This window comes from Salvelinus fontinalis, chromosome 31, assembly GCF_029448725.1.
Source record: "Salvelinus fontinalis isolate EN_2023a chromosome 31, ASM2944872v1, whole genome shotgun sequence".
Classification (NCBI taxonomy): Eukaryota; Metazoa; Chordata; class Actinopteri; order Salmoniformes; family Salmonidae; genus Salvelinus; species Salvelinus fontinalis.
In genome coordinates this window covers 39,825,055-39,847,784 of record NC_074695.1, presented here as the reverse complement: position 1 = coordinate 39,847,784, position 22,730 = coordinate 39,825,055, and the positions used below count along the sequence as shown (strand labels likewise).

Here is a 22,730-nt window from a genome sequence, read left to right as displayed (position 1 = left end):
CAAGAAAACAGACTGAAACAGGAAGGACTTATCTGGACTTGTCCAATAAGAAACAGAAAATGTTGTTTTCTGCTGCAAAACTTTTTAAAGCATTTCCCGTTGCATTCGTGACTTAAAATTAAAACAAACTGAGCCACTCACACCCTGTTTTCTTTGTGAAATGACATGAAGTCAATGATGTTTAAGGCAGAAAGTGCACTTCTCAGAGATGGATAATAAATAGCCTCAGCTGGTTGTTGATTGAGAAATAAACCCTAATAAAGAGGGGCCAATTAGCCTAATAGGATAGGGAATGTAATGGCAGAATTAAACGCCTGTGACAGACAGACAATAGGCTGCATCTGTCACTGCCACACACTGACTAGCTTATTACAATTAATCTGGCATGATTAAGAATGCATATGGATTAAGGTCATTGATGAGTTTAAATGTTTTTAGAACGTTTAACTGACTTAATTACACGGAAAATAAACCGGCGAAGTGTGATTGAATATTTCCCCCCGTCGATTGCCACACTCAAAATAATATTTATTCCCTGTTGCCAGGAAAACAAGGTAATGAGATTGTTCCTCTCAAGGAAAGTGATGGCATTGGTTTTAGAGGAACTAAGAAGGGGGACATTTTTTAAGAGGGCTTCACTTGCAGAAAATACATGTTTTTTTTAAACTTCATTTTGCACCTCGTAATGTGGCCATCCGATGCCATGACATGTTTCTGGCAAGTCAAACTACACTATGTTCATTATGCCCTATTAGGCTATATTTAATAAGATAAGATAATATGTCTGTGTGTGTGTGTGTGTGTGTGTGTGTGTGTGTGTGTGTGTGTGTGTGTGTGTGTGTGTGTGTGTGTGTGTCAGATGTAACAGAATTTCTTCCTAGCATCCAACACATATTCTAAATAGTAAGTTCTGATGACATATTGCAGTCAGCTCTACAAACAGAGCTAAACAGGACCACACTTAGATAAGGTAGATTTGTAACTAAATGGATAGTTTCTCAGTTGAAAAATGCTAGGTTTTTACACCTTTCAGCTGCTGTGGTCATTAAGAATTCTATCATGAGAGGATATCCTGTCGGGAAGGAAATAGATTTTTGCCACTTTGTTTGTTCAAGACTGGTGGGCAGCTCTCACTGTATGTTTTCTTATTCATGTTCTTTTTTCCCGGATCATTTTATTGACATATTAATATGTTTTATGATCTTTATCGCTTCACTGCTGTTTTTGGAACAGTTTTATTTTGAAACCAGTTCGACCTTCTTATTGTTTTCCACAATAAACATACTTTTCTGTGCTGGCATTGATAGCTGTCTGTCAACTTGATTGATATGAATCTGATGCCAGCTGGGTCTATTTTACCAAAAGAGTAGCTTTGACACATGTTCCTATTTGGACATACAGGTGCCATGTTATTTTTTTTAGATTTGTGTTGGGGCAAATGAGAGGGATAATGTGTGTGCTCGCATTGTTAAACTCCAAGTAGCAGATAATGGAACCTAATCGATATTTATGTAGTTGGTACTGTATATTAACTCATATACATAAAAAAAAAAGATTTGTTAGTTTACAATTGTACAATTTATGCTCCCCGCATATAAAAACCACGAAGACTGCCGAAAAGCTCCGAACGCATGATTGTAATTTCTATGACTTACGCGGTGGAGGAACATGTTTGTAGCCTACTGTACTTGGTAAGCTGTAAGTGGCAAGTGAGGATTTTTCCACAATATTCACAACATATTGACACATTTGACACATCAACAATATGTGATAAATGTATTTCAGTGAACATTAGCAAGCCAGCAGCAGATGAAACAGAAAGTGAATTCTCTCCTCCCTCTCTCCCTGGTTTTAGCTTGCCATCTAGCTGGCTATGTTTAGGATATTTAATAGCCCAGTGACAATCTTAGCTATGTTATCAACATATGGCAGTACAAACAAACACAATCTAAAATCTAGCTCACTTATTTTCCTAGCTCTAAAATTTTTTGCCACAAATTCATTCAGAAACAGAGGAAGAGAATAACTAGCTATAGCAAGCGAACGTTAACAGCTGCATCATCAACAAGAAGCAACTATGACAACATTGATCCTAAGATAAAAAAAAGTAATCACCCCCATTGAGCAAAATCCACAATCCACCCCTCCAAAGAAAGCGTGGCTCTGGGGCTTCTCCAAAATGCCTCCTGGTCTTCGATCAGATCGATAGCCGAAGTGATGCATTTCAGTTTAGCTCGCAATGCGCAGCCCCTACAAACACATTGAAAACTTGCTCTATACAGTAACAGTGACCTCCGTTGCGGTCAAAATTACTCTTTCCCATAGGCTTGTAATATCTATACGACAGCATCAGCAGTTAGCTAACAACAGCTGGCAGACATGTTTACATTTTGGTTAGTTTTATCAGTGTTGTTTAGATGGAAGGCGTGAGCTAAATGCGCTATTGCTAGCTAACGTTAGCATAGAGGTAGCAAGCTAGCTCTTTGAATTTCACTAACCAGGTGGACTTTCATGCTCACTGAAGCCCATGATAATGCCTTGTCTCTGCTGGTGCTGCTGGCTGTTTGAGATGCTTTAGAAGCCACATTGATGGTAGGGACAGCATCCACTTTGAGAAGCAACTTCTTACTGAAGCACTCCTTCCATGGTTGGTAGCGGTGGAAGTTCTCAGGGATGAAATGTGCCCCGCAGATAGACGAGTAGACGCCCAATTCGCCCGCCTCATTCTTACAAATTTATCCCACTTTTTATGAAGTTTAAGTATGTATTAAATGTGTTTCTGTCACTGAGAAATAAGTCCTACACTGCCTTTAAGATTCAGTGGCAATATAGACGTACATTTTTTAAAGCAAAGTGTCTATTAGAGTCATCGTAGTAATATGGTAATATTGCTTGATGTCACCATTTGCTACTAAAAGCAGCCCATGGAACTCAATAACATTTTCTTGGCATCACATCATTTGTAGTGCAGATATCAAGTAGTTCATAATGTGTCTCCAAAACTATTTTCCACGCAGCTATGAGGCTACAATGCAGACATATTTCAGTTATTCCCCCTTGCCCCGACATTTTCCCTCGAGGGGAAAAAAACACAATTACTCAATGTGCTGTGCAGTATATCACATTTTGCACATTTCAGGCAGAGAAGAGAGGCGCTGTTTTTTGTGGCATCATGATCAATATGGTTGACAGGAGGAGGGTGGTGGTGGTTCACTGTAAAGGCATACATTGAATGAACAATAGTGTGGTGATTGGATTAACATACTGTAAACAATGTTTTTTTTAAAGGATATTCCAGTTCAAGTGTTTTTATATTAAAGGGAAGTGAACTGAAAAATAATGACTGTGAATATTTGCGAGAAACAAAAAGGCCAGAAAAGGGTTTGAATTTAAATATTGACGATTGGTTTGATTTGATCATTACTTGGTATGTTTGGGAATGCTGATATGTAGTAAATAGATATTGTGTCTCAACGACAATTATAACAGGGATCCAAACATACTATCTGGCAGTGAGTTAAAGTTCTATTTTGCCTCAACGCAGAAACTCAAACTCTCTAGTCCACAATGTATGTTGCTCATAGTACAGTCAGGGTCATTCAAAAGTTGGCCTTTATTGCAGTGCAAGTAAAAACACGTCCTTTAAAATGGATGTACCTATAGGTGGAAATAACTGAACCATCAGGGGCATATTTCAGAAATGTATTTCCTCACTTGGGTCATTGTTAGATGATTACTAATGAACTTGCTTCATGTAGACTAGAGTGGATATAGAGAGGTAAATGCGTGATAGGAGCGAGAAAGAGAGACTCTCCTTGAAAAGCAATTGAATTGGGTCAGCACATCTACTGTACTGTGAGTCAACACTGAAATGACAGGAAACGTGTCGGTGACAAGGAACACCCTGGCAGTTGCACACAGTAGAGCAGAGAGTAAAAATAGGGCATGGTAAGAGGGGCAGGAAGTTAGCGGACAGTGGCTTCTAGCAGGGACTTTCTTCTGGGGAGCAAAGATAAGAAACTTAACCCTTCGGTGTCTGTGTGGGCTTTCAGTTCAATCTTTCATCTTTGTCTTATTGTCTCCAAAATTGTTCAAGAATGTTTTTCGGCTTACCAAGGCCTAGTGTTACTCATAAACCCTCTTTTAGAAAAGTGGCGTACGGTATATTCTTGTGTGGTAGTTTCAAGGTTTACATAAGCAATTCTCTTAGCCTGGTCGACCATATAGGAGTGGGCTATACAGCACAAACAGATCTGGTACCAGCCTATGAACTTTCACCAATCTGAGTACGATTTCACAGAGGTCACGTTCTGGTCATGTATAAAGGGTCAAACAGGTTGCCCCCAGGGAAAGCAACCACAGATCACTTCCATCTCCACAGGTTTTCCCATTCATCTGCGCTCCTCCTTAATGGGTAATTACCTGTAATTAGTGAATCATTCCTCTTAATGAGGATGTTTAGAGCTGCCAGAAGGAGCAGTCCAGGTTCGGAATGATGTGCAAGACGGTGCATGACTCGTATTAATTAAAGCCTGCGTGGGCTACTTGTTTTGCATGCACATCAGGGGCCATATGTATCAAGTGTCTCAGAGTACGATTGCTGATCTAGGATCAGGTCTCCCCTGTCTATTTAATCGTATTATTTGTGATGTAAAAGGAAAAACTGATCCTAAATCAGCATTTGACCTGATTAATATATATTTAGGCCATTGATCCCCATAGACGTATATTGTACACTAAGTTAAGCTCTCAGTAGACGCCTTCTAACCTGTCTTTCTATGCAGGCTTTCTATGTAATGGAAGCTAGGCCAAGTAGCTTCAGTACTGTACATGCGCTGCCTGCCTTAGCCAGCATTTATTACATCCAACCATAACTCCAGTGACATCACATTTCCTTACTCTGGGGGGCAAGTGTGAGTTATTATATCAAAGCAGGCTAATACGGGAGATGATAGCCGTGTGTGTGTGTGTGCACAGTGACTGTTTAATCTGGCCCAGTGGTGTGCCTTTGGCCCGGCTAATCATAGTCTGTCTGTGGGAGCGAGGTGAGCCAGGGGAGCACGCCGTCGCTAACAGCGCCTGACAGACTCATTAGAGAGGCCTGGCACTGAGTTAGCAGACTCCCCGACCCACTCACACACTCCACGTGTGAGAACAAGGCAGCCGGTGACCTCTCACAGTCTCAGGCCAAACACGAGGCAGTGCCAGGAAAGCATCTGGTAAAAAGGGAGGGAGGGTGGGAAAAAAAGGGGGGATGGGGAAGAGAGGAAAGGAAAGGAAGGAAGGGGAGGACCAAGCAAGTGAATCGCCTGACGCAGCAACTTTCTCTCCAATTCAAATTGTTATTCAGGCAGTCAAATGACTGGACTTCAATGGACTCCCGAGGCTTATTGCCATCTATGCTAAGGAGGCAATGTGTGTCCCATGTAGAGTTGTTTTAATCAACCTCATACCAGCACAGTGGATGGATATGGGACTGCAAAATGGGATGTTTATTATTGGTTGATCATTTGACTTTGGATTTAAACAAATATTACATACCAAATGCCTCTGTAGCGATGTTATTATTATTATTATTATTTCTGCAACAACACACTCATTAAATGAGGGTGGACTATCAGCTGATTGTTGATGTTGATGATTGATGTAAATCTACTAGTTAGATTGTGATTTACCTCTGTCTTTCTGCCTCTCTCTGCTGTGCATATCAGCCAACCAGACAGAATATTGATGATGATGTAGGCTAAATCAAGTGTTATCAAATGTTAATCAAATGTTGTGCTGCTGTGGCAGTAATGTTGATATTTAAACTAGGTAGCTACACACACTCGACGGGTGACCTCATCTCTCAAGCCATGCATGTTTGGATACCAGACGCGCGCAACCTCCATACAGGGCAGACTGGGGGAAATGGCACAACCAACGGACTGGGTGGGGGTGGTGAACTTGACTTGTGGGTAGTGGGTTCTGAACAACAATGACAATTATTATTATTTTTTTTTATGTATTTGTGGGGGAAATTATACCACCACCCAAAAGGGCACTTTGAAAACTGGAAGGGCAAAGGGGCATGTGCTCTGCACCGGTAGAGCCCTATCTGTGCATGTGCCTGCCTGCTTAGAACCTCTTTCACCCCTTTGGTGAAAAGGTTCTACCTGGAACCAAAAAGGGTTCTCCTACACAGGGACAGTCAAAGAACCCTTTATGGTTCTAGAGTACCCCCTTTTTTTCTAAGAGTGTGTGTGTTATCATTGGTGCATTGTTGTGATGAAATGAAGGTGTTGCGTGATTCAGTGCAGAGGAAGACTAGGGCGTTGAATGTTGCACCTGACACACCAATGGGCAGATTCACACACTTTGCACTTGAGTTGATGGCAGGGCAGGAGCGCTACAAGCAGCCAGTGGAAAATGTTTGGTTTGGTTCACTAACAGGTCGATGCAAAACACGTCAAGACAATAATCTAGTCAAGTACATACACGCACGCACACACACACGCTCCTGCTCCAGGTAAACCTTTTTAATCCGTTGTGCATTACGGGCACTCGCAGAGTAACCTTCTTGTCAGTGACTTTCATCTTGCCCACTAGCTATAACAGGTAGACCCCTCTCTGACGACCTTGTTTCACGCAAAAACCAAATCAAACACGCTTGAATCTTCTCTCTCACTGTTCATAGAGACTGTGTCTCTGTGATATGCAGGGATGTAATTGTGGTGAATAATGTATTCTGCTAGGATTGTAGAGAGCAAACGGAGCAGATGGCTGCAGGTTGGTGTGTGTGTGTGTGTGTGTGTGTGTGTGTGTGTGTGTGTGTGTTCTTGGGGGAGGGGGTGAGAGGAGGGTGCTGGGCTTGGGGTTCCATTGTGAATGTAAAACGTGCAAATGGTGGATTATGTTGGTGCATTTTTTTCTAGATCTGAATCCCTAATCCCTAAAGCAGTTTGAAATGAAAAAAGTATATGTTTTCCTTTAAAGTAACGCCATCCCCCTTTCCAGATAGGAATTTACAACTACCAGCTGTCTAGGAATGTGATCCTTTGCACTTTAATTCCACTGTGGCACAGTTTTATACTGCAAAGCAAATAGTTACATCACTGTAACATGGAAGGGAGCCAGTTTGGTCAAAATCATACTGAATTAATTCTCCTTTTCAAATGTTATATGATGGTTATGATAATGACAGTTGTGATGATACTGTGGAATTATTTTTATCTTGAGTATTTGCAGAGTTTAAAAAATGATAAACACAAATAAATTCACCTTTGGAAAGGTTGTTTGACAGTGATGATAATTGTAATGATACTGTAGAAAATGTAGTGTATTTAGAACCTTCAATTGAAACAGGGTGGAGGCCCACACATCAAGTCTCTTGTGTCAATTATCCTCTATAGACTCCAAGGTAACAGATGAGAAAAGCTCTTTGCACTAGTATTATACTGTAGGTGGTCATTTTACCCCTACCTACAGTATTACCTCAATTACCTCGACTAACCTGTATCCCCGCACATTGACTCGGTACCGGTACCCCCTGTTTCTATCCTCATTGTTGTTTTATTGTGTAACTTTTTTTACTTTAGTTTAATTAGTCAATCTTTTATTAACTCTCATTTTCTTAAAACTGCATTGTTGGTTAAGGGCTTGTATGTAAGCATTTCATAGTAAGGTGTACACCTGTTGTATTTGGTGCATGAGACAAATCAAATTTGATTTGATTTAAATCACTTTGAAAACAATGTTGTTTGACATGACAATGAATGAAAATAAAAGTGAGGAGGTATTGTGACAGGGTAGGAACCAAGATAAAAGCGCAGTAAACAGAAGGCACGGTATGTGTGGATGGATGGTGTGGTGTGTGTTTTTTGGTGTTTGGGAAAGTGTGGCGTTGAATGAGAAAGGAAATGTTTGCATATCTCAGAGCCAATGTTTTGCTGTGAGCAGGGGTTGTGAGAGAGATTTTAATGTTGTTCAGATGAGGGATATACATTTTATAATGAATTATACATCTTATTTATGTATTTATTTATTGTCCTATCATGGTGGAACAGCATTTAATTTTTTAAATATAAATTATACATCTAATGTATTTATTTATGGTCCTATATTGATGGAATGGTCCACAACCCTATACCCTAGACACGCACCTGAATGACCCAGATACTAAGGAGAAGTCCCTAACTGTTTTATGGGCCTGCTGTAAGCACCTGTATGCAGCCAAAACGCGGTCAGAGACCTAGAGCAGCACCGCCCCCTCAAGATTCTGAGCCTGCTTGGCAGGGTTGGTCCTGCAAAGCCAAAGTCCCCTGAAGGGAGAGCATAATATACAAGGAAATTCTCAAAGCTGCTAATGAGAACCTTGACGACCTTGTACCTAGCCGGTGGGGATTCCGGTGGGGTGCCCCCACCCAGACAGTGGCAGTGCTGGCAACACTAGCTGTAGTAACCGATGGGGAGGGGGTCACACTCAGACATTCAGAGAGGGAGGATATTATTGTGGCCCTGGTGACACAAAATCAAAGGTCTGACTGCGCGGAGATGCTTGGGAATATGGTCAATACGGGGACCATGTTGTGAGGGTTTCAGGGGAAGGGGGTATATCTGACCTCCATCATCTAGGATGTGACAATGGTTAATCAAATCTCCCCATTTCTGCCCATTTTTTGCACAGTTTTGCAGGCCTTCTCATACAGCTGCAACTGTATATGCATTCATAAATCAAGACCTTTCTTGAGTTGGGCTCTGGGATGGTGTAACTGTTGAGAGACTGAGTCTATGGTTGTTGTGGGGGAAAGGGGTTGAGTGTGTATGAGTGTGTGTATCCCACAACTGTTGCGATGGAGTATAAGATTTTAGGGACAATATAGGATGATTCACAATAATTGTTTGCTTATATAATAATTGCTTGCCATAATGTAATTTTGGTAATGGCGAGACTGGTGAGAGGTAAAAATCCTTTGCATAAATTGCCTACATTACTTCAAATATTAATATCTAATTATGGAAAATAAGATAAACAGGATTAAAAATATATATATATTTAATGGCTATATATAATTCAAATCGATGTGAGGTCGATGGAAATGCATTTGGCGGTTGTTCTGCTTCTGTTCTGTGGGTGGCACTGTGTGCTCTTTTCAAAGGATGGGTCCTGGTCTCTCCGGGGCTATGGGATCCGGGGGGTTGGGGGTGGTCTGCCGGGCATTGGGATGACAACCCAACTCAGGATGAGGAGGGCTTTTAGCGGGTGGAATAGTGCGGACCAATTGGAGATTTACTTAGTAGCAATGCAAATATCATGGTACACTCATAATTCAGTGTATCACAATTCCAGTGGGTCAGAAGTTTACATGCACTAAGTTGACTGTGTCTTTAAACAGCTTGGAAAATTCCAGAAAATTCTGCCACGGCTTTAGAAGCTTCTGATTGACTCAAATGATGTCAATTAGCCTATGACTCTGTGGATGTATTTGACCCTGTGGATCAAATTTGACCCTCAATGTCAATGACCCTGTGGATGTATTTCAAGGCCTACCTTCAAATTCAGTGCCTCTTTGCTTGACATCGTGGGAAAATCAAAAGAAATCAGCCAAGACCTCAGAAAATCAATTGTAGACCTCCACAAGTCTGGTTCATCCTTGGGAACAATTTCCAAACGCCTGAAGGTACCACGTTCATTGGTACAAACAATAGCACGCAAGTATAAACCCCATGGGACCACGCAGCCGTCATACCGCTCAGGAAGGAGACGTTCTGTCTCCTAGAGACTTTGGTACTGGGGTTTATATATAAATGCCTAGAATATTAAAATTTTGGAGAATCTCTTATAAAATGGGTTAAAGTCATGTATAGTAACCCTAGGTGTAAAATAGTAAATAATGTCTACATCTCAGAAAGTTTTAAACCGTCAAGAGGAGTACAACAAGGTTGTCCACTATCGGCATACCTATTTATTATTGCCATCGAAATGTTTGCTGTTAAAATTAGATCCAAGAATAATATTAAGGGATTAGAAATCTGTGGCTTAAAAACAAAGGTGATGATTCATGTTTTCTTTTAAAACCACAATTAGAATCCCTCCACATGTAACGGCCGTCGTAATCCTCCTCGTCTGAGGAGGATAAGTTAGAAGGATCGGAGGACCAAAACGCAGCGTGGTATGTATCCATATTTATTAGAATACTTTTCTAGACGAACAAAACAATAAACAAAACGAAACCAACGACGCTAACAGTCCTGAACATGTGAACAAATGAAAAACAATGAACGCACGAACAGGAGCAACCACCCACAAACAAACAGTGAGAACAGCCTACCTTAATATGGTTCCCAATCAGAGACAACGTAAAACACCTGCCTCTGATTGAGAACCATATCAGGTTAGTTAGACAACCCTAAACCACACATAGAAACACATAACATAGAATGCTCACCCAGCTCACGTCCTGACCAACTAAACAAAGACTGAACAAAGGAAATAAGGTCAGGAACGTGACACCACAGCCTCATAGAGGATCTAGATAATTTTGCTAACCTCTCTGGATTAAAACCAAATTATGATAAGTGAACTATGTTACGTATTGGATCACAAAATGTTTACTTTTACATTACCGTGTAGTTTACCAATAAAATGGTCTGATGGGGATGTGGACATACTCGGTATACAAATCCCGAAAGAAAGAAATGATCTCACTCCAATACATTTTTATAGAAAGTTAGCAAAAATAGATAAGATCTTGCTACCATGGAAAGGAAAATACCTGACTATTTGTGGAAAAATCACCCTGATTAACTCTTTAGTCATATCACAGTTTAAGTATTTGCTTATGGTTTTGCCTACAGCTGCTTTTTAAATTATATGAACAAAAAATATTATATTTTATTTGGAATGGTAAGCCAGCTAAAATTAAAAGGGCCTATTTATATGATGAATATGAATTCGGAGGGCAGAAATTATGAAATATTAAAGCATTAGACCTCTCACTAAAGGCATCAGTCATACAAAAGTTACACTTACATCCGAAATGGTTCTCTAGTAAATTGGTAGGAATGTCTCACCCCATGTTTGGACTTTTTCCCTTCATTCAGATTACAACTGCTCACTTTCGGATGTTTGAAAACTAAATCATCTCCAAAATATTGTTATTTTTTAAACAAGCCTTAGAAAGTTTGTTGCAATTTTAGTTTATCCAACTGAAAAGACAGAACAAATAATACAACAAATATTGTGGTTAAACTCAAAAATACTAATTGATTAAAAAAAAACATATTTTTCAATGAAATGTTTAAAAAATGTATACTTTTTGTAAATTATATCATAAATAGGACTGGTGGAGTTATGTCACACATGCAGCAAACACAGACATATGAAAATCTCTGCTCTACCCAAAATACAACCGACTAATTGCAGCATTATCACAAAAATGGAAGAGGCCAGTAGAAGGGTAAAAAGTAAGGAACTTGTCTGTCGGCCCTGCATTAAAGACCATAATTGGTTAAAGAAAATTGTGATAAATTAAAACAAATACCAATTTAATTTAAGGACCCAAAAATTGACAGCTGTGCCAAATAAATTGCAAAATAGATGGGGAGAGATTTTCGATGTACCTATTCCATGGCACATGGTTTATAAATTGACACGCAAAACAACGACGGATTCAAAACTTTTCAAAAATTATTATACAAAATTCTTGCAACCAATAGAATATATATATATATATATTAGAGGTCGACCGATTAATCGGAATGGCCGATTAATTAGGGCCGATTTCAAGTTTTCATAACAATCGGATATCGGTAATTTTGGACACCGATTTTGCCGAATATTTTTTTTACACCTTTATTTAACTAGGAAAGTCAGTTAAGAACACAATCTTATTTTCAATGACGGCCTAGGAACGGTGGGTTAACTGCCTTGTTCAGGGGCAGAACGACAGATATTTACCTTGTCAGCTCAGGGATTCAATCTTGCAACCTTACGGTTAACTAGTCCAACGCTCTAACCACCTACCTCACGAGGAGCCCGCCTGTTACGCGAATGCAGTAAGAAGCCATGGTAAGTTGCTAGCTAGCATTAAACTTATCTTATAAAAAACAATTAATCAATCATAATCACTAGTTATAACTACACATGTTTGATGATATTACTAGTTTATCTAGCGTGTCCTGCGTTGCATATAATCGATGCAGTGCACATTTGCGAAAAAGGACTGTTGTTGCTCCAACGTGTACCTAACCATAAACATCAATGCCTTTCTTAAAATCAATACACAGAAGTATATATTTTTAAACATGTATATTTAGCTAAAAGAAATCCAGCTTAGCAGGCAATATTAACCAGGTGAAATTGTGTCACTTCTCTTGCGTTCATTGCATGCAGACTCAGAGTATATGCAACAGTTTGGGCCGCCTGGCTCATTGCGAACTAATTTGCCAGAATTTTACGTAAATATGATATAACATTGAAGGTTGTGCAATGTAACAGGAATATTTAGACTTATGGATGCCACCCGTTAGATAAAATACGAAACGATTCCGTATTTCACTGAAAGAATAAACGTTTTGTTTTCGAGATCATAGTTTCCGGATTCGACCATATTAATGGCCTAATGCTCGTATTTCTGTATGTTATTATGTTATAATTAAGTCTATGATTTGATAGAGCAGTCTGACTGAGCGATGGTAGGCACCAGCATGCTCGTAAGCATTCATTCAAACAGCACTTTCGTGCGTTTTGCCAGCAGCTCTTCGCAATGCTTCAAGCATTGCGCTGTTTATGACTTCAAGCCTATCAACTCCCGAGATTAGGCTGGTGTAACCGATGTGAAATGGCTAGCTAGTTAGCGGGGTGCGCGCTAATACCGTTTCAAACGTCACTCGCTCTGAGACTTGGAGTAGTTGTTCCCCTTGCTCTGCATGGGTAACGCTGCTTCGAGGGTGGCTGTTGTCGATGTGTTCCTGGTTCGAGCCCAGGTAGCGGCGAGGAGAGGGATGGAAGCTATACTGTTACACTTGCAATACTTAAGTGCCTATAAGAACATCCAATATTCAAAGGTATATGAAATACAAATCGAAATAGTCCTATAATTCCTATAATAACTACAACCTAAAACTTCTTACCTGGGAATATTGAAGACTCATGTTAAAAGGAACCACCAGCTTTCATATGTTCTCATGTTCTGAGCAAGGAACTTAAACGTTAGCTTTCTTACATGGCACATATTGCACTTTTACTTTCTTCTCCAACACTTTGTTTTTGCATTATTTAAACCAAATTGAACATGTTTCATTTTTTATTTGAGGCTAAATTGATTTGATTGATGTATTATATTAAGTTAAAATTAGTGTTCATTCAGTGTTGTTGTAATTGTCATTATTACAAATAAATACAATTTTTTTTAAATCGGCCGATTAATCGGCATCGGCCTGTTTTGGTCCTCCAATAATCGGTATCGGTATCGGCGTTGAAAAATCATAATCGGTCGACCTCTAATATATATATATATCTATATATCTACAATCTTCCCTGCTCTGCAGATTTTGCTGTGAGGAGGCAGTCATTAGATCATTTATTTAGGTACTGTCCATATTTAGCTAGTTTTTGGTCACAAGTCCAGGAATGGCTGAAGAATTGCAACATTTATCTAGAACTAATGATGCAGATAGCAATACCGGGTGATTTGAAAAGTCATAGTCAATCAATCAATAAAATAATAATTATTTTAGATTTTTTAATCTTTAATTTACAATCTATTTTTACCTGCTTTTTAAATCTGATTCTACGGCTTGCATCAGTTACCTGATGTGGAATAGAGTTCCATGTAGTCATGGCTCTATGTAGTACTGTAACGGGTGTCGTAATCCTCCTCCTCAAACGAGGAGGAGTAGCAGGGATTTGACCAAAATGCAGCGGGTTGTGAATACATAATGATTTAATAGACAAAACGGAAAAACACGACAAACACTTGAATAATTACAAAACAAATAAACGAATGTAGACAGACCTGGACACGAACTTACATACAACGTGAAGAACGCATGAACCAGGAAAACAGACTACATAAAACGAACTAACTAACAAAAACCGGAACAGTCCCGTGTGGCGTAACATACAGACACTGACACAGGAGACAATCACCCACAAACAAACAGTGAGAACACCCTACCTTAATATGACTCTCAATTAGAGGAAAACGCAAAACACCTGCCTCTAATTAAGAGCCATACCAGGCAACCCAAAACCAACATAGAAACAGAAAACATAGACTGCCCACCCAAAACTCACGCCCTGACCATCACACACATACAAAACAACAGAAAACAGGTCAGGAACGTGACAAGTACTGTGCGCCTCCCATAGTCTGTTCTGGATTTGGGGAATGTGAAGAGACCTCTGGTGGCATGTCTTATGCATGGGTGTCCGAGCTGTGCGCTAGTATTTTAAACAGACAGCTCGGTACATTCAGCTATTCAGCACCTCTCACAAAAACAGGTAATGAAGAAGTCAATCTTTCTTCCACTTTGAGCCATGAGAGATTGACATGCACGTCATTATTGTTAGCTCTCTGTGTACTTTTTAGGACCAGCCTTGCTGCCCTGTTCTGAGCCAACTGCAATTTTCCCAAGTCCCTCTTTGTGGCACCTGACCACATACTGAACAGTAGTCTCGTTGCGACAAAACCAGGGCCTGTAGGACCTGCCAGTGTTGTTAAGAAGGCAGAGCAGCGCTTTATTGTGGACAGACTTCTCCCCATCTTAGCTACTGTTGTATCAATATGTTTTGACCATGACCGTTTACAATCCAGGGTTACTCCAAGCAGTTTAGTCACTTCAACTTGCTCAATTTCCACATTATTCATTACGAGATGTAGTTGAGGTTTACGGTTTAGTGAATGATTTGTCCCAAATACAATGCTTTTTAGTTTTGGAAATATTTAGGACTATCTTATTCCTTGCCACCCATTCCGAAACTAACTGCAGCTCTTTGTTAAGTTTTGCAGTCATTTCAGTCGCTGTAGTATTTGTCGTGTATAGTGTTAAGTCATCCGCGTACATAGACACACTGGCCTTACTCAAAGCCAGTGGCATGTCGTTAGTAAAGATTGAAAAAAGCAAGGGGACTAAACAGCTACCCTATAATCTTTGGCTACATTGAATGTTTTCTCTTAGCTACTTCATGTAGCTAACTTATTCTTGCATCAGCTTGCAGCTGTGGTAGCGTATAAGAAGGCTGAGTATTTTTATCAATCGCTGATTGACCGTCGACAATTTCATGCATCTAAGATGGTTGAAGCGGACGCTGATGTGGATTGTGAATCTAATGGCTGTAGAATACAGGAGAATTGGAATATTGTCCAAAAGAATGGAAAACGTATCCAAGTAGTGTATAGTCCTCAGAATGACCTTCATATCTTGAAAGAGTGCGGTTTATTAATGAGGAGCAGCTGATTGGATTACCAATCTTGAAGAATCCATTTGAGACAGCCAAACTGGTGGAGAGAGTGCTGGGAAAAGTGACGGCTCCGAGGATCACGAGAGGCGGCTTGTTTAGATTTTTTGTTGTTCTGAGGATCAGAAGGAACGTGTTTTGCGTCTCATCCGATTTGAGAAGTTAGACATGTCGTGTGTGTCTCTTCAGAACAGGGCATCCATCAAGGGGGTAATATCTGGCGTCTCATAGGAAGTCAATGTTGAAGAGATGAAAAATATTCCTGGTGTGATTCATGCACATCGGATGAATCGGGTTGTGAATGATTAAAAAGTGAAGAGTCTATCAGTTCTTTTGTTTTTTGATATGGAGTCGCTCCCTACTCAAGTGCAGTTGAGGTATATAAACTACAGAGACTAAGCATTTATCCCAAGACCAATGCAGCAGGATCACTGTAAAGCTTTTGGACATGTTTCAAGTGTTTGCATGTCATCAAATCAAATCAAATGTATTTATAAATCCCTTCTTACATCAGCTGATGTCACAAGGTGCTGTACAGAAACCTAACCTAAAACCCCAAACAGCAAGCAATGCAGGTGTAGAAGCACGGTGGCTAGGAAAAGCTCCCTAGAAAGGCCAGAACCGAGGAAGAAACCTAGAGAGGAACCAGGCTATGTCATGTATTTTAAAAGTGCTGAAAATGTGACATGTTGCAATTGTGGTGGGAACCATGAAGCCATGTCTTTGGAATGCCCGACAAGGGTGAAAGAGATTGAGGTCGATATCATTGTGGCTGCGGCGTAGTGGTTCCTGGGACAGAAAGATCTCTCTGCGGATGAGTTGCATGGAGTATTGTCACAAGCCGTACCACTCTTTCAGGCCCTAGAGCCTGAGAAGGAAGATATGGAGATTTATTTGGGTGGATTAAGTTAGTTTTCCATATCACGTAAGGATATATTTATTTTCCTTGTTTTTTCAACCCGTCCAGTTGGTGGCGGCAATAGATCTTTTTGTGTTGTAGTCCGCCATAAAACCCACAGAAGAAGACGAAGAAGAACATTTTCTTGCTTTGCGTATTCCTCTTTGATTTAAAAGATACGTTTGCACAAACAATATGCTGATTTACGTCTACACCATCACTGGTATTATCAGGCTGTATAGCTAATTACGTTTGCTCTGATTCAGTACATTTATTAGCTAGCTAGCAATTAGCATTAGCAGCTAACAAGATTTAGACCCAACTTACTAAGAAAATACAATCTAGCTGTTTGTAGATGTAAGAAACACAAACTAATAGTGTAATTATAGTATGCTAGTGGACTTATATTAAGAAGCAAAGTAAAAACAGCATCTTGTCATCAATGTTGTTGCATGTGCTGCATTGACCATGCAGACTGAACGCAAGTGTCTCGTGGTTGAGAAAAAACAAATGCGCTCCTTGAGTGGGGCTAGGTCTGTGTGGAAAGCGGCATGGAGAGAGATGAGTCAAGTACCTTAGTAAAATATAAAAATTGATGTTACACACGGCACATCACATTTAACAAACCAAACATTCAAATACTGTTATTAGAAAGTAAAGTAAAAACTCAAACCGGTCCGTGCATCAATACCGGTATACCACCCAGTCCTACTGACATAACTTTGTCACTCATTATTATGACGTTTTGCACATTGCAAACATGTTACAAACACTTCAGTGAAGAGAGCCGCAGGTTCCCCAAAGAAAAGTAGCTGTATGAAAAGATACTGTAAGACATTACAGCATCATTCACTTCATTGGTCCACGAGGGGCTGGATTCCTCTCTAATTGAAGTTGTTATGGTCATTGGGATTGTTCTGTTGGTCAGATAAGCCACACTATCTCAATCAAGCACAGATAAAGTATTTGAAATTATTTCAAATAGTATGTGTGCCAGGGTTGTGCTTAATTCAGAATTTTGGAATGAGTTCAACTCATGAGTTGAACTCGCAATTGAATTGGCCGCTGCACAGGATGTAGCATTTGAATTAGAGTTTGAGTGACAGGAACAGCGGCGATTTGAGCATGTAAATCTTGGTGGGGCAAAAACAAATTATGCATGTCAGCAAAGCCACAACACTTAACAATACATTAATTGCGCTATAACGGTGCCCACAAACTGTTAGGGCCAACATAAAGCTGTCACAACAGAAGAGTCCCAACAGCAGTACCAACACCTTACCACTGCTACACCTGGCTATCAGCAGAGCCTTGTCTGGCAGTGAAACAGTACTGCCTTTAAAAAAAACATAGCTGATATGGCTGACTTGTTTAAATAAATGTGGTTTCTACTGACAATTGAAACCACATTTGAAACCACCATTGGGCGGTAGGTAGCCTTAGAGCATTGGGCCAGTAACCAAAAGGTTGCTGGATTGAATCCCAGAGCGGACAAGTTAAACATCTGAGTTAACCTACTCGGTGGTATACTGGTATTGATGAACCTACTGTTCCCTGGTAGACTGTCATTGTAAATAAGAATTTGTTCTTAACTGACTTGCCTAGTTAAATAAATGTTAAATACATTTAAAAAAACAGGTAAATGTGCAAACTATGACATAAGGGAATGACGAGCGGATAAGAGGCAATCTGTAATTTCGATTAAGGCATTAATGAGCGAGCTAGGATGGACGTTGTCAATATAACTATTTGTTCAACACTTTTGAAATGTACAGAGACCGAATTCAGAACATGGGCCGTTCTTACAGTATTCTCCCTGTACACCAAGTTAGACCCGTAGGATAAATAACGGGCCATATAAGCAGACAATATTCAATGATTACATTTCTCTAAATCAGGCTATAGGCTACAGTGCACGTGCACCACCAAGTCAGAACAGTAGGCGAAAGAGGGAAAAAGGGACCAAATTATTAGTGTGAGGCACATGGGCTACTAACAGTTTTCTACACCACATACGCTTCGTATTACTTTCTTAGCTACAGTATACATATCTCCCTGGCATATTACATAAATTATGCAGCAGCATACAATACATTTTTGGACTCACCTTGTTGTGCTCACTTCCTTCCAAACCACTCATTGTTGAATTTGCGATTCCCAACTTCTTGTGTAAAGTTTATGTCTGTAACGGCGGTCCTCCTCCTCTTCGACCGAAAAGGAGGAGTATTGAGGGAACCAAGGCGCAGCGAAGTTTGAACACATATTTATTTAACAAAGACACGAACTTGTATAAACTAACAAAACGGTGAAGACAGACCTATGCGACGAACTTACATCAAAACAAGAAGAACGCACGAAATAGGACAATTAGACTACACAAACCGAACAAACCGTAACAGTCCCGTATGGTGCAAACAATTACACAGACACGGAAGACAATCACCCACAACGAACACTGTGACAACGCCTACCTAAATATGACTCTTAATTAGAGGAACGCCAAACACCTGCCTCTAATTAAGAGCCATACCAGGCAACCCAAAACCAACACAGAAACAGAAAACATAGAATGCCCACCCAACCTCACGTCCTGACCAACTAACACACATAACAAACTAACATAAATAGGTCAGGAACGTGACATAAACCCCCCCCATAAGGTGCGAACTCCGGGCGCACCAGCACAAAGTCTAGGGGAGGGTCTGGGTGGGCATCTAACCACGGTGGTGGCTCAGGCTCCGGGCGAGGTCCCCACCCCACCATAGTCAATCCCAACCTCCATCTACCCCTAAAAATGTCCACCCATATCCCACAAAATCCTCTTTGTAACATCCATGACAGGGACAGCACCGGGACAGAGGAATAAATCAAGACAGAGGGACAGATAAGAATAAAGAGGTAGATCAAGAAAGAGAGGGAGATCATAATAGAGGGGCAACTCCGGACTGAAAGGCAGCTCCGGACAGAGAGACAGCTCTGGACTGAGGGGCAGTTCTGGGTATATAGACATTTCTGGCTGAAGGGCAGCTCCTGGCTGACTGACGAATCTGGACGCTCATGGCAGGCTGACGGCTCTCGACGCTCATGGCTGGCTGACGGCTCTCGACGCTCATGGCAGGCTGACGGCTCTCGACGCTCATGGCAGGCTGACGGCTCTCGACGCTCATGGCAGGCTGACGGCTCTCGACGCTCATGGCAGGCTGACGGCTCTCGACGCTCATGGCTGGCTGGCGGCTCTGGCAGATCCTGTCTGGTTGGCGGCTCTGGCAGATCCTGTCTAGTTGGCGGCTCTGGCAGATCCTGTCTGGTTGGCGGCTCTGGCAGATCCTGTCTGGTTGGCGGCTCTGGCAGATCCTGTCTGGTTGGCGGCTCTGGCAGATCCTGTCTGGTTGGCGGCTCTGGCAGATCCTGTCTGGTTGGCGGCTCTAGCGGCTCCTGTCTGGCGGGCGGCTCTAGCGGCTCCTGTCTGGTGGACGGCTCTGTAGGCTCATGGCAGACGGGCGGCTTTGCAGGCTCATGGCAGACGGGCGGCTTTGCAGGCTCATGGCAGACGGATGGCTCAGACGGCGCTGGGGAGACGGATGGCTCAGATGGCCCTGGGGAGACGGATGGCTCAGATGGCGCTGGTGAGACGGATGGCTCAGATGGCGCTGGTGAGACGGATGGCTCTGGCCGGATAAGGCGCACTGTAGACCTGGTGCGTGGTGCCGGAACTGGAGGCACCGGGCTAAGGACACGCACCTTCATACTAGTGCGGGGAGCAGGGACAGGGCACACTGTACTCTCAAAGCCCACTCTATACCTGGTGCGTGGTACCGGCACTGGTGACACCGGGCTGAGGACAAGCACATCAGGATTAGTAGGGGGAGAAGAAACAGTGTGTACAGGGCTCTGGAGACGCACAGGAGGCTTAGTGCGTGGTGCCGGAACTGGAGGCACCGAACTGGATACACGCACTACAGGGAGAGTGCGTGGAGGAGGAACTGGGCTCAGGAGATGCACTGGTAGCCTAGTGCGTAGTGTAGGCACTGTAGGTACTAGGCTGGGGCGGGGAGGTAGCGCCGGAAATACCGGACCGTGGAGGCGTACTGGCACTCTTGAGCATTGAGCCTGCCCAACCTTACCTGGTTGAATGCTCCCGGTCGCCCGACCAGTACGGGGAGGTGGAATAACCCGCACCGGCCTATGTAGGCGAACCGGGGAAACCATGCGTAAGGCAGGTGCCATGTATGCCGGCCCGAGGAGACGCACTGGAGACCAGACGCGTTGAGCCGGCCTCATGACACCTGGCTCAATACCCAATCTAGCCCTACCAGTGCGGGGAGGTGGAATAACCCGCACTGGGCTATGCACTCGTACAGGAGACACCGTGCGCTCTACTGCGTAACACGGCGCCTGCCCGTACTCCCGCTCTCCACGGTAAGCCTGGGAAGTGGGCGCAGGTCTCCTACCTGCCCTTGGCCCACTACCCCCCCCCCCCCCAAGAAATTTTTGGGTGTTACTCACGGGCTTTTTGGGCTTCCGTGCCAGACGCGTTCCCTCATAACTCCGGTTCCTCTCTCCGGTAGCCTCTGCTCTCCTCAGTGCCTCCAGCTGTTCCCATGGGAAGCGATCCCTACCAGCCAGGATCTCCTCCCATGTGTAGCAACCTTTCCCGTCCAATATATCGTCCCAAGTCCATTCCTCCTTCTTTTCCTGTCCCTTACTCCATTTACTCCGCTGCTTGGTTCTGGAGATTTGGTGGGTGATTCTGTAACGGCGGTCCTCCTCCTCTTCGACCAAAAAGGAGGAGTATTGAGGGAACCAAGGCGCAGCGAAGTTTGAACACATATTTATTTAACAAAGACACGAACTTGTATAAACTAACAAAACAACAAAACGGTGAAGACAGACCTATACGACGAACTTACATCAAAACAAGAAGAACGCACGAAATAGGACAATTAGACTACACAAACCGAACAAACCGTAACAGTCCCGTATGGTGCAAACAATTACACAGACACGGAAGACAATCACCCACAACGAACACTGTGACAACGCCTACCTAAATATGACTCTTAATTAGAGGAACGCCAAACACCTGCCTCTAATTAATAGCCATACCAGGCAACCCAAAACCAACACAGAAACAGAAAACATAGAATGCCCACCCAACCTCACGTCCTGACCAACTAACACACATAACAAACTAACATAAATAGGTCAGGAACGTGACAATGTCCAATGGCCGATGAGCACTGATACGTTTTATCTATAATTTCTCTTCATTACTTATCTTCATATGACAAGGATTGAAAAGGATTTGCCAGTAGATTGTTGACTTGATTCATGATGCTGACTGCTAGCTAAGATTTTGAAAGTATGATGTTGACATGATCAGTTCAATCGAAGCTACTGTACATATAACGTGATTTGACGTAATTTTATCTGTGCCCAATGACCTTGAGCCTTCTTGGATGGGCACTTCTAATGTATTTCTATGTCAATACCCAAAGGGCTCGAATTCTCGAGGTCTCCCCTTAGACTTTGCGGTGACGTAGTTTCCCCATGAATGACAGAACACTGAGCCAATCATGGCGCAACGCTCCGTATTTTCTGCTGGCTTGCCCCAACACAGAAGCACTGGCCTGGGCTTAAACACCTGGATTTTGGAGCTGCCTTACTTAAGAAAGCAAAAAAGAGACCATGTTTGTATGCAGCTTTATTAAGTCAGTGATATATATACACTACCGTTCAAAGGTTTGGGGTCACTTAGAAATATTCTTGTTTTTTAAAGAAAAGCACATTTTTTTCTCCATTAAAGTAATATCAAATTGATCAGAAATAAGGTGTAGACATTGTTAATGTTGTCAATGACTATTGTAGCTGGAAACGGCAGATTTTTTATGGAATATCTACATAGGCGTACAGAGGCCCATTATCAGCAACCATCACTCCTGTGTTCCAATGGCACGTTGTGTTAGCTAATCCAAGTTTATAATTTTAAAAGGCTAATTAATCATTAGAAAACCCTTTTGTCATTATGTTAGCACAGCTACTGATTAAATAAGCAATACAACTGGCTATCTTTATACTAGTTGAGAATCTGGAGCATCAGCATTTATGGGTTCGATTACAGGCTCAAAATGGCTAGAAACAAAGGACTTTCTTCGAAACTTTTCAGCCTATTCTTGTTCTGAGAAATGAAGGCGAGAGTTTGCCATGAAACTGAAGATCTCATACAACGCTGTGTACTACTCCCTTCACAGAACAGCGCAAACTGGCTCTAACAAGAATAGAAAGAGTGGGAGGCCCCGGTGCACAACTGAGTAAGGGGACATGAACATTTGTGTGTCTAGTTTGAGAAACAGACACCTCACAAGTCCTCAACTGGCAGCTTCATTAAAT

At 41.9% G+C, this 22,730-nt stretch overlaps 1 protein-coding gene across 2 annotated transcripts in view; it reads left to right on the top strand.

Moving 5' to 3' along the window:
- The window catches only part of LOC129830228 (TOX high mobility group box family member 2-like), a 127,027-nt gene that overhangs the window by 35,072 nt on the left and 69,225 nt on the right, over window positions 1-22,730 (top strand). The gene's annotated exons all lie outside the window — the stretch shown is intronic.